We start from the raw sequence: 12208 nt of genomic DNA on the forward strand, positions 1-12208 counted from the left end.
TTGTGTACGATCACGCATTCACCTTCCCACGATGCTCGGAAGTACCTGAAACCACAAACTAAAACTGTAAGCCAAAGCTTAGTGAGTTACCCCAAAGTACCACCACACAAACATATAATCAACAGATATCGGGTCCATAACCTCCTGGTTGGATTACCCCTGGCCCATAACCTTCCGGTTGGAATGCCCTAAACCACAACGTTACGGTTGGAATTCCCTGGTCTGTTGACTTCCAGCACAAAGCACTACAGTCTCAACCCCTACCATACCATGTCGACATGCACTTAACAAATAACATATATCTAATAGCAAATAATCATATAATCAGTTAACATACTAGCATGCAGATCTACAGATAACTAATGTATAACAACATCCTATATACCAGGATAGATAACTAAAAAGGGTCGGAATTGGTGTCTTCGACCCACTAGAACAGTGTGGAAACTCACCTCACAGTCTAACGAATAGCTGAACAAGATATTGATCCAAATACCGGCTCTACAGGTCACTTATTCAAGAGATAGAGACCAAGGCTCAACTATAGCTCAAAATACCCAAAATACCCTTAAGTCAAACTTGGTCAATCCATGTCAAAGTCAAAGTCAACGGGTTAAGAAGTCCACTTGGTCCACTTAGCTGAGTACGTTGGGTGTATACAACCCATACTTTGGGCGTATTCCTGCTTTGACTGGAGTCGGGAGTTTGACTGTGTATGCGTGACGTATGCTATTGCTAGGGTACGCATGACGTACGCCTAAAATCTTCTTTTCTCAATAAGAGCTTAGTGAGTTAAGCTCTCACGTCCAAACTTCAGATCTTGAGCTTATCTTTGTGAGTACGAATTGAATTAGAAAAGTTTTAATAACATTATATTATTCATTTGTGGCTTTCTAAGCATCAAGACCAAATTTTTATGACTCAATACTACTCATAAGGTCTGAAAGGACGAATTGTTTGACTAAGAACAAGCCATGCTCAAGAGTCGCCATATTTGGGACCAAAAGTGCTATAAATGAAGAAATGGTTAGATCTACAAGATGGAGTGATCAAGTTATGAACATTTTATATCCCGAAGGTTTCTAGCAAGGTGATAATCTTATATCCAAGTTGCTTCCAAGCTCCAAGCTCTTATCACAACCTTCTTCTTCTTCTTCTTCAAGAAAGCCACAAAACACAAAGATAAGCTCAAGATGCACTCTTTTCAGTTAGGTTAGCTTAGGAGTCTTTTTTCTCATATGGAGGCAGGTGAGGGAATGGGAAATGAGAGATAATGATGCTTAAATATGGGCAAAACCCTAAAAATTAGGGTTTGAAGGTCGACCACCTACTCTCTGCATACGCGGTGTACGCCCAACGTACTACCTCCTGGCCTAAATTACCAAAATACCACTATCGGGCATTCTTGCAGTCTTTTCTAATTCAAGGGTCAAAATGCAATGTTCTTTCGTACTCAATGCTAAAATAGAAAATGCCACATAGTCGGGGTGTTACAGTTCTCCCCTACTTGAGCAAGACTTCGTCCTCGAAGTCATCTGTCGCAAATAACTCAGGATAATGCTCTCTCATATCTGCCTTCGGCTCCCAGGTCCACTCGAAGACTTTTCGATGTTGCCACTGAACCTTTACCAAAGGTATCTCCTTGTTGCATAGAACCTTCATCTTTATCTCCATTAATGCTATCGGCCTCTCAATAGAATTTTGGTGTTCTTCGACCTGAATATCGTCGAAAGGTACCACTGGCTCATTGTCCAACATACACTTCTGTAGCTGCAAAACATGGAAAGTGTTGTGGATCTGGATGAGCTTACTTGGAAAATCCAACTGGTAGGCCACCCTGCCCACCCTGGTGATCACAAGGAATGGTCTAATATAACCAGGACCCTATTTTCCCCTCTTCCTTAGGTGTATCATGCCCTTCCAGGGTGAGAGCTTCAATAGCACCATATCACCGACTTGAAACTCTAACTCTGATCGAAGCTGGTAAGCATAACTCTTATGCCGACTTTGAGCGTTCTGCAGTCTCTGCCTGATCTGTTGGATAAGCTTCATGGTCTAGAGGACTACTTCAGTCCACCTCATGACCCTGTGACCAACCTCTCCCTAACAAACTAGGGTACGACATCTCGTACCATACATGAGCTCAAAAGACGGGGCACTAATGTTGGAGTGATAGTTGTTGGTGTAGGAAAAGTCCGCAAGGGGTAGGTAGGAATCCCAACTCCCACAAAAATCTATAACACAAGCTTGCAACATATCCTCAAGTGTCTGGATGGTCCCCTCACTATGGCCATCAGTCTGTGGATGATAAGTAGTGCTGAAATGTAGCCTTGTGCCCAGTTCCTCGTGGAACTTCTGCCAGAATCAAGAAGTGAACCAAACATATCGGTCTGATACAATGGAGACCATAACCCCATGATGAGCAAAACACTCTCGGACATACACATCGTCCAACATTTCAACCAAGGAGCTCTCCCGGCTGGCCAAAAAGAGGGCACTCTTGATCAATGTGTTGGAATAGTGTCCAAGGTCATTAACTATTGGTAATATTTCTAATAATAATAGGGTCCTTTTGGGTTACCCTCAAGACCCAAATAGAGTATAATAAAGAAAAGAGAAATTGGTTTATTAATTATTATGGTTAATAATTAATTAGAAATTAATTGGAAATATATTTTAGGAATTAATTAATAGTTTAATTAATTAAAAGTTTGAATGTTCATTAATAAATAGTTGGTTAATCAGGACTGTTCTAGAACCCTTATGGGATTAGGGTTGGATGAAAATCACTCCATCCCACATGTGAGAGGAGTGAAATTTCATGGTTATGCCTCCATCCCACATGGGAAGGAGTACTAAACCCTGGAAGGGATCTAAGGCTATAAATAGGGACTTAGGGATTACATTCTTCCTTTTACCTTGGCTTGAAGTTTCGCCAACTCTACTTCCTCCCCCACTTAGGGAAGATTTCTAACCCCTTTGGGTTTGGGAAATTGACCCTTATCCTAGTTTTTATTCCACTCTTTGGTGACTTTGGATGTGATACCATTAGAGGGATTCTGGTTTGGGTCCTCTCATCCAAGCAATTTCATGGAGGATCAAGATCTCAATCATGGAGATCAAGGGCTACATAATAGGTATGTTTTCTTCTTTGCTTTTATGTTTTCTAGGGTTGATGTAATTAGCATGAAGCCATGGATCCATAGGATGCATGTACACTTAGGTATATCGTCGTTTTGATTTTTTCTGCTATCTAGTTTAGAATGTATTTGATGCATAGAAAACCCAACAATGGTATCAAAGCCATTGGTTCATGGTTATATTCACCCTAGGTCCATATTTTCTATAAAAACTTCTTTGAAATTGAATGATAGAAGAATAATTTAAGAAATCTGTAATTGTTAAATCCCTAGTCGCAGCTCATGACGTGAGCTTGGCAAAATTAGGGTTTTGGATTTTCTTCCATTTTTCAAATATGAAGGTTTATTAAATATGGATAAATACCAAATTTAAAATGTTTTAAATCTGAAAAATTGATAAATATTATTTAAATATGATTATTTGAAATTGGATATTTATCTATCATTTAAATAGTGAATTTAAATATTTAATATTATTTATAATAGAGATTTAAATAGTGAATTTAAATATTTAATATTATTTATAATAGAGATTTATAAATTTGAATATTACCCATCATGATTTATTAATTGTTACATTGCATCCTCACAATTAATTAGAATTAATAATAGACAACTAAATTGAAAGAGTTTTAAATTTACCCCTTATATTTATATGTATTAGAATTGTGTCTATTATATATATATATATATATATATATATATATATATATATATATATATATATATATATATATATATATATATATAAGAAAGTTACAACATACGCCCTCGTGTGTATAAATATGGACATCGTCAGTCTTACGGTCTTACCATGACTAGGCTCACCCATTCTAATGTAGGGGTTTAAGGAGGTCTCTTTGATTCCTAATGAGGTAGGTTTTTAATATGCTTTGCGCTTAGTATTGTCACCACCCTATTGCATTTTGAGAATGGAGTTACCGAAAGGGTTTGATAGTGATAATGGTCAATCTAAAAGTATTCTAAATACAAGAATAAAACAAAATCCCATTTTATTAATAGAATGTGAGTTTATATTATCCATGAAAATTGCACATTCTCTTTATATTCTGTTGGTGGAGCTAGTGTGGTTAACTGGCCCATCAATCTAGGGTATAGTTGAGAATTTTATGGAACTCGTGAATCTCAAGCGTAACTTGAGCCAGTGACCATGCGATTTTGCAAGTTTAATTCTCAATCTATTTAATGTGAATCTTATATTATCCATAAAAGTTGCACATTCTCTTTATAACTTGTTGATGGAGCTCGCGTGGTTAACCGACACGTCAATTTGAGAGTATATGTAGAGAATGATGTGGAATAAAGAGCATAACTTAAGTTGGGGACCACACGATTTTGTATGGTCGATTCACCATCTGTTAAGTGATCCGCGACAACCCCATCATTGAATTTGAGATGAACATAATTTGATACTAACATGTCATTGATAGCCAATGAATCTCAAAGATCTAGGAATTTCATAGTGATCGAAATTGGCAAAGGGTTCTGCTTACCTAAATAACTTTATGATGTGTTTACAACATCCCTTTACACATCATGGAGCCAAATATGGATCCTAACCTTATTCACTAAAATCTACTGCTATAAAACCTTTGAAAGGATTAGCAATGAGGATGATCAATCTTATCAATTTCGTAGTTTGGGAATAGTTCTCATAAACGAAAGGAAAGACCATTCCTTTGTTAAAGCTCTTCCTAGGTTACTTTAAACATTGCATTCTAAATTGTTATAAAGAGTAATTATCAAATGTATGTTGTGAAATAACATATTAAAGTAAATTGGAATTTCCTTGAGTTAGAAGTTGACTAAGGCTAGTAAACTAGCTTACATGTACATATAGTCAATTCATTTTGATTTTGATATTAACAACTTCGAATGACCATGAAGGAGTTGTGTAGCATGTTGAGGTTTCCTTTTGGAACTAACATGTCCAATCATAGAAACTCATACTTCAAGAACTCCCATATTTTACTATCATGAATAGAAGTGTCAAGAAGAAGAAATCCAATTCCCCATGGTTTAAAAGGCGATTAGTGTTGGTATACATAATCTAGGCCCTAATACCTAGGACAACGGAAGGCTTATTCTAAGACATGTTCTGATAGCTGCTTGTTTCCATAACAAGAAAAAGGACTAAGAATTCAAACTTGCCCAAATGTATAATTGAGGTGAAAGGACAGGAACATGAAGAAGTTAAATTTGATCATGGATCACGAGCTCGTGCTACTTTCCATTAGATTAAAAGATAACTAGTTATTCCATGTTTTGTATTCAATCAAATATATGGATTTATAATGCCATCAAAACATTACTTCTAAACCTTGAGTGTTTTACTACGGATTAAGAAGTGACATTTGCAAGAATGTGCAGTTGCCAAAATGAAGTAAGAAGACTGAAACATGGTGAAGATAATTTGATCATGAATGCCAAGCCCTTGCTACATTCATAGGATCAAAGGACAATTCTCTTCAAAGGTTTAGTCTATGGTATTATAATTGAAATTATTTATACTATGATTCATGAGATAGTTCTGACTTATTTTCATGTGGAGCATTCTAACATGTTAAAATAAAGTCATGAAATCTATGAAGCTAGTATAGCAGCAATAGTTCAAAATTGATTCAAATTTTTGAATATGGTGTATTATTGTGAGTATCTGTTGATGTTAGTTTAACTAATGGATTGTTCAGATTGACCATAACAAGTACTTATTCAAATACATCCAAATGTTTGGGTGAAATGTATTTGTGGAATCATAGTCTTGGATACATAAATGAGAAATACATTAACAAGTATCCAGTTAGATCAGATTTTGGATATCATTTGACCTCGAGTCTTATGATAAATGCAAATCTTGTTTATTAAGATAGATAATGAATGCATCACTGGGTGATGTGAGTATCTGTTGGAATTAGTTCACACTAATGGACCGTTCAGATTAATCACGATACATGGTGAGACCAAATTTGTATGAATGTGAGTCTGGAACCTTTCAGGTGTTCGGAGCTCTCATAAAGCAAAGTTAAGAATCAATTGGGCAATAGGATGAGACACTCATAATGAAAATCTCATTCAAAACTTTATCGATCATCAACGTAATTGTGAAAGATTTTCACGATCCGTCTCCACCCAAAACATTGCCACTAGGAAGTGTTAGTTGGATAAAGAAACAAATCGTTCATTGATTTTGTACTAGATGAGTCGCATTATGCATACTAACAATTCATGGATTGTACCATGAGTAGTGTTAAGAGAAGTCCTTTGGTCTTGTACCAACTAAGTAGGTTCATGAAACACACTATGGTATGTGAAGTGGGATTTAGTCCTCACTACCACATATGTCAGTCTACGATTATGAGGCTTACGCTTGTCTTGAAGCGCTCGATAATCTAGAACTTTGATTAGAGATGTGTTATCTCGTAGGAGAACCCATCAAGCATTTTGGATAATTGTTTAAAAATCCTTCTGAGAACAAAGTGTATGTTTCTCGAAGGGCAGTCTTCCAAGAGAAGGAACTGATTTCCGAAAGGGCTAGTGGGAGCCACATTACTCTTTATAAGATTCGAGAGTCAACCAATGAAGGGCCTAAAGTTGGACATAACATTCAATTTGGAAATGAAAGAGCTATCAAAGAAACTGACATAATTCCACTTTTTCCTTATAGATCTAATAGATGACATCATATACTAGTTATATAATAGTTTATATTACTAAGGTATGTAAGTCACTGGTAGATAGCAATCAGAGTGTACCAGCTATCAGAAGCTATGGTAGGCCCTAAAGGCTACAACGTGGAAGGAGGACATGGAGAGCGAGATCTAGTCCATGTATGTGAAAACTTGGTAGATCAAGCACCTAACCTTAACCCTTAGGTGTAAGTGGATCTTCAAGCAAAGACATTAATGGATAGGAATAAACACATAATCAAACCAAGATGGGTTGTGAAGGATGTGTAAGCTTAACAAGTTCATTTATGGACTAAAATAAGCATCTCGCAACATGGATCATTATTTCAATGAGAAAGTTCAAAGAGTTTTAATTTTGAGAAATAAAGATAAGCCATATAATATGTCAAAGCTAGTGGGAGTAATTGGAATCTTTGTTTCAATGAGAAACTTCAAGGAATTTGAATTTGTAGAAACATGGATAAGCTATATATATATATATATATATATATATATATATATATATATATATATATATATATATATATATATATATATATATATATATATATATATATACTAGAAAATTTCTAAGGCCCGTGCTTAGCACGGTCCATGGAGAGTAATTTGGGTATTTAAAAATTTAAGGTCATGTTATACCTAGGTTGCTTTCTATTTTGGGTTATGATTATCAGTAAAGAACCAAGTATTTTTTATATTATTTGTTAGGAAATAAAAGTGTAATGCTATTATGGGTAAAAATTTAAATTACATTGTAATATAAAAACTAAAGTAGATTATAAATTTATAATGGTAAAATGAGTAAAGTTCAATGCTATTTTCGACAACATTAGTTTCTCCCGAATAAAATTGATTGTCTCGACATGTCTTTTCTCTATTGTTTGCACAATTCCACAACGAAAACTTAATTGGTAACACATTTTTAGTTTAAACATTATATAAAAATCATTAATTAATCCCTAGCATTTTTGTGTCTCTCTGATGATGTCTCACGCTTTAGTGTATATCTTCTTTGATATTGATGTGTGATGATGCCGTTATATTTCCACCAAAAATTTATGTAAATTACATTCAAAATTAACCTACAATTATATTACAACTACCATAAAAAATAAAAACAAGGATGTTGCATTGGATTTCATAACTTTTTACTATTTATCATTTGTAGATGATAAAAAAAAATCATAAAATCTCTATAAGAAAACAAAGAGAATCTCATTGTTGGATTTGTAGATATATATAATTTTACCAAAATTCTGATTCATACTAAAAGAAAACTAGTTCACAACCGGTGTCATTGACCACCCTCAACCATTTCAAGCACTTTTGGTTATGGGTTAGCTTGAAAATTAATTTGGATAATTACTGTAAAATAAAAACTATTTTTTTATTAATTTTTATGTGTTTTAATATTATTGAAAAAAAGCAAACTATAAAACTTGTTAACCAAACATAAGAAAAGTAAATTAAAATAATAACAAGATAACACACTAAGATACAAATAAAAGAAGGTATTGATATTTTTTTAATTAGTAATACAAAAGGGCTTCTAGTCCAATGGTATTCGGTGTTGCCTTATTCCTTAAGGTTGAAGGTTCAAATCCGGAAGTCCTATCGTGGACATATACGAATTTAAAAAATAGTTTAGGAATAGGTTAGATTTTCCATTTCAAAAAAATTAAAACAAAATCGAAAATTTTGTCTTCACCAATTTCCTATCATGTTTTTATAATGAGTATCATACACTCACATGAATCATGAATCTATCACAATTCACTACTAATAGTTTTCATGTACAAATGTTTTAAGGGAAATTAAAAAAGAATTTCTTGTTACTTGATTTGGATCGTGAACATCTATGCCAAGAACAAAAGCATTGTATTACAAACTTGGAGATAGTTCTAGTCATCAAAATTTGGTTCAGTAATCATATCTACAAACATGAAAATAGCAAAATGCTTTATAGTTAATATATACTATCAAGATTGATAGCACAAGGTCTAGCACAAAGTAATATTACCTGCATTCTATTCATCTAGCCATGATTAATTTACATAAATTGAAGAGAGAATGCCTTAAAAGCACGTATTAGCCCTAAACCCATAAAACAGTGTTATTAGATAAGAAAATACAGTGTTCTAAATGCCAATAATGCCTTTAATTGCAACAATAGGTCTGACTTCTCTTTAAGGCCTTTTATCAAACAGCCTATATCCATCATGTAATTATTCTTCAAGACTACATTCCCTAAATAAAGAACTTTTTAGAATTTATTAAAGCAGATGAATTAATTGATGTCTTAAAAAATGCACCAATTCCAATCAATAATACTTTGAACAAACTAAACCCAAAACTAAGGAAGAAAATCCAAGCCTTATCATCTTCATTACTAAGGGACTGTAAGCCAGGCTGAATGAAGACCAGAACATAAAAAATCTAAATCTTGGTAGTATCCTAGCTATACCTGACTATATAATGGGTTTAGGGCTAAATAGTGGACAAAACACCGAAAAAAATAGATTAGAACCGCCAAACATACCGACAATCTATTCCCTTCAAAACCCAAACACTTACCCTTCAAACAGAGAACTATGTTCTTTAATTCCTAAAATGCCCTTTCACTTCACCAAATCTATCCTATTGGAAGCGATGTTAAAATTTGGAGATCAAAAAATGGTGGGTGTTTCTACATTTTTAATAAATCTAATCTCACAATATCCATATGGTCTACAGTCCCTAGCAATTCATTCATCTCCATTGCTATGTTACAAACAGAGATGGAGGAAAGCAGAGGAAACTTCATCATTAAACATAAAAATGTATAATATATAAGAATAATAGTTACGCATTGACTTCCTCCGGAACCACACCACAAAATAAATGGGTTACAATGCAATCTTTCAAACAGAAATACAACTGGAATGCAAGTTAACTTTCAAAATCCAGAGTTAGCATGAACTTACTCTATAGATGAACCAGATCACCTTCACCACATCATAAAGTGAAATGGTCATTACTATTTCCTGACATGTAATTCCCAAATGTAGAGTTGAATCACGGTCCCACTTAAACTTTTAGGAGAAAGGTAAAATTTTGTTTGCCCCAACTCTTAATTCGCTGCAATTAGAGTTGCATTCGGCTTTCCTCTACAGTGATTGCCTTCCCTACAACTCTTAACCCATCCCTACAAGGCATAATTAGATATTAAAAACTCTGCATCTTGAATAAGGCCAATTTTGAGATTCCACAACCTTATCGACAAATTACAAAAATTAAAAATAAAAAATGTTTTCGATTATCAAAGTATTTGGCAAAAAGACGTACGCCACCAACACCAGAAAAAGAAGCAAGATTAGAAAACCCTAATTTCAAAAACAAAGATGAGATGAACAGAGGTTTGCAGAAAAATAACAAACGTGAAGGAGGATTAGGGTTGATGAATGGGAATCATATGGAAGTGGAGCATGGATATAAAAAATCACATCAATATCAGAACGAAAAACATAGTGAAGAATGATGTCGCCACTAAGAACAAAAAAAACAAACAAGAGAAGCGTAAGAAAGAAACAGAAGATAAGGAGCGGTTGTACACCGGACAAGATAACGGAAACAGGTGTGACGACGCAGGCATGAGGATGGAAGCAATGTATTCATAGAGGGCTTCTTGCAAAATGGGAGGCAGAAACGGTAGTAGAGGGTATATATAACTTTCTATCTAAATTTGTTGTGTAAAACACCGATCAACATCTTTTACTTGATGCCATAGTGGAACATAAGGAGGTGTAATGATTTTGATATCCATGGCACTGATCAGGAAGTAAGTTACGTGGCGTCCATTGATCTAAGTGAAATTGCTATTAGCGAAAAGAAAAAAATGAGGTTTCTCTAGGTTCCGGGAAAATCTACAAAGATTTCCCTATCAGAATGAACATATACGGGAAGGGACAACACGAAGACGCATAAGAGAAAAGGGGAAAGGGGAAGCGCATCAGTTCATCGGGTTCATGGAAATTCCCTACCTCTTCTAAGGAAAACGTTTGGTAGCAGGGTCCCCCAACATATATGTTGATCCCGAAAAAAATAAAAATAAAATCAAAATTAGACGAATTGAATGCATACCATGGTGAATCGACTTTCATGTTAGTGGCGTCGTTCGCAAGGCAGATTAGGTGGCGGAAAGAAACCCCACTAAATTTGATTTTGGCGGCAGGACAAAAATCATGCTTTATTTATATATATATATATATATATATATATATATATATATATGTCAGTGCTAGCGGGAGCACTATAGTCACCCTTGTATTGTATATAAATAATGTACGATTCATAGGAAACTATATTCTAACTTAGCAAGTGTAAAAGCGTGGCTTGGTATGGGAATTGCTTCGCTATGATATACATGGGAGATACAACACATGCACATAATAAGGATATATGGAGATAGATCCAAGTGATTCATTGGATTGAGCCAAACACATGATATGTTAACAAAACTTGACATGCAGAACTTGCAAAGGTTCATGCTTAATATGGAATAAGATTGAGTGATGCTAATTTTCTAGTTCTACTAGAGGTTATGAGTCGTGTCCCATATGCTTCTGCTACGGGATCGATCATATATGCCATGACATGTACCAGATCTGATGACTCGTATGCCTTGTGCATGACAATTTGGATTAGATCAATTTGGTGAGAATCAACGAATCAAGATCAAGAACATTCTTAAGTGTCCTTGGAGGACAGAAGAGATGATCTTGATAGTATTGAATATATCATTGTATGGATGAACAGTGTGGGTGAGGGAAAGGGTGCGAGAAGCTTTCCCTCTCATCTGAACTCCACTCCTTGACTGAGGGAAAGGTGGTGAGGGAAAGAGGTGAGGGTGCCCATTGTTGCACTCTCTTTCCTATTCCTATTGGACAACTTTTTTTTTTCTTTTTGAATACAAATTAAATTATATTCCTACTAAAAATTATTAATATATATATATATATATATATATATATATATATATATATATATATATATATATATATATCAAAACTCATGGTTTATAATTCCATACAAAATGATTATAATATTTGTAGAAAAAATATTTTTTTTAAATTAAAAAATAGTGAGGGAAGTTTCCACACATTCCTCGGGTTTAGGTGAATGAAAGGAAAATGAGGGAAAGGGTGTTGTAGCCCACAAAAAATAAGGGGAGTTTCCCACCCACACCCTCCAGTCTAAGAGTTACATTGTTGCTACATTCCATATTGATAAAGGCAATTTCGTTCGTAGTCGGAATTCGTGCTTTTACTGAATGCTGATATACTAGCTTGGAAGAGTACTAGATAATACACCATAGTGGATTTT

General features: G+C 34.6%; 1 long non-coding RNA gene across 1 annotated transcript; it reads right to left on the reverse strand.

Moving 5' to 3' along the window:
- Nucleotides 1-9674: 9674 nt before the first annotated feature.
- LOC145038530 (uncharacterized) lies at nt 9675-11053 on the reverse strand. Its single transcript, XR_013679416.1, has 2 exons — nt 10967-11053; nt 9675-10031 (listed from the first exon to the last, which is right to left on the reverse strand). It is a non-coding gene; the product is annotated as an uncharacterized LOC145038530 (long non-coding RNA).
- Between the last annotated feature and the right edge of the window lie 1155 nt (nt 11054-12208).

This window comes from Lactuca saligna, chromosome 4, assembly GCF_052625555.1.
Source record: "Lactuca saligna cultivar CGN05327 chromosome 4, ASM5262555v1, whole genome shotgun sequence".
In the NCBI taxonomy this organism is placed as follows: Eukaryota; Viridiplantae; Streptophyta; class Magnoliopsida; order Asterales; family Asteraceae; genus Lactuca; species Lactuca saligna.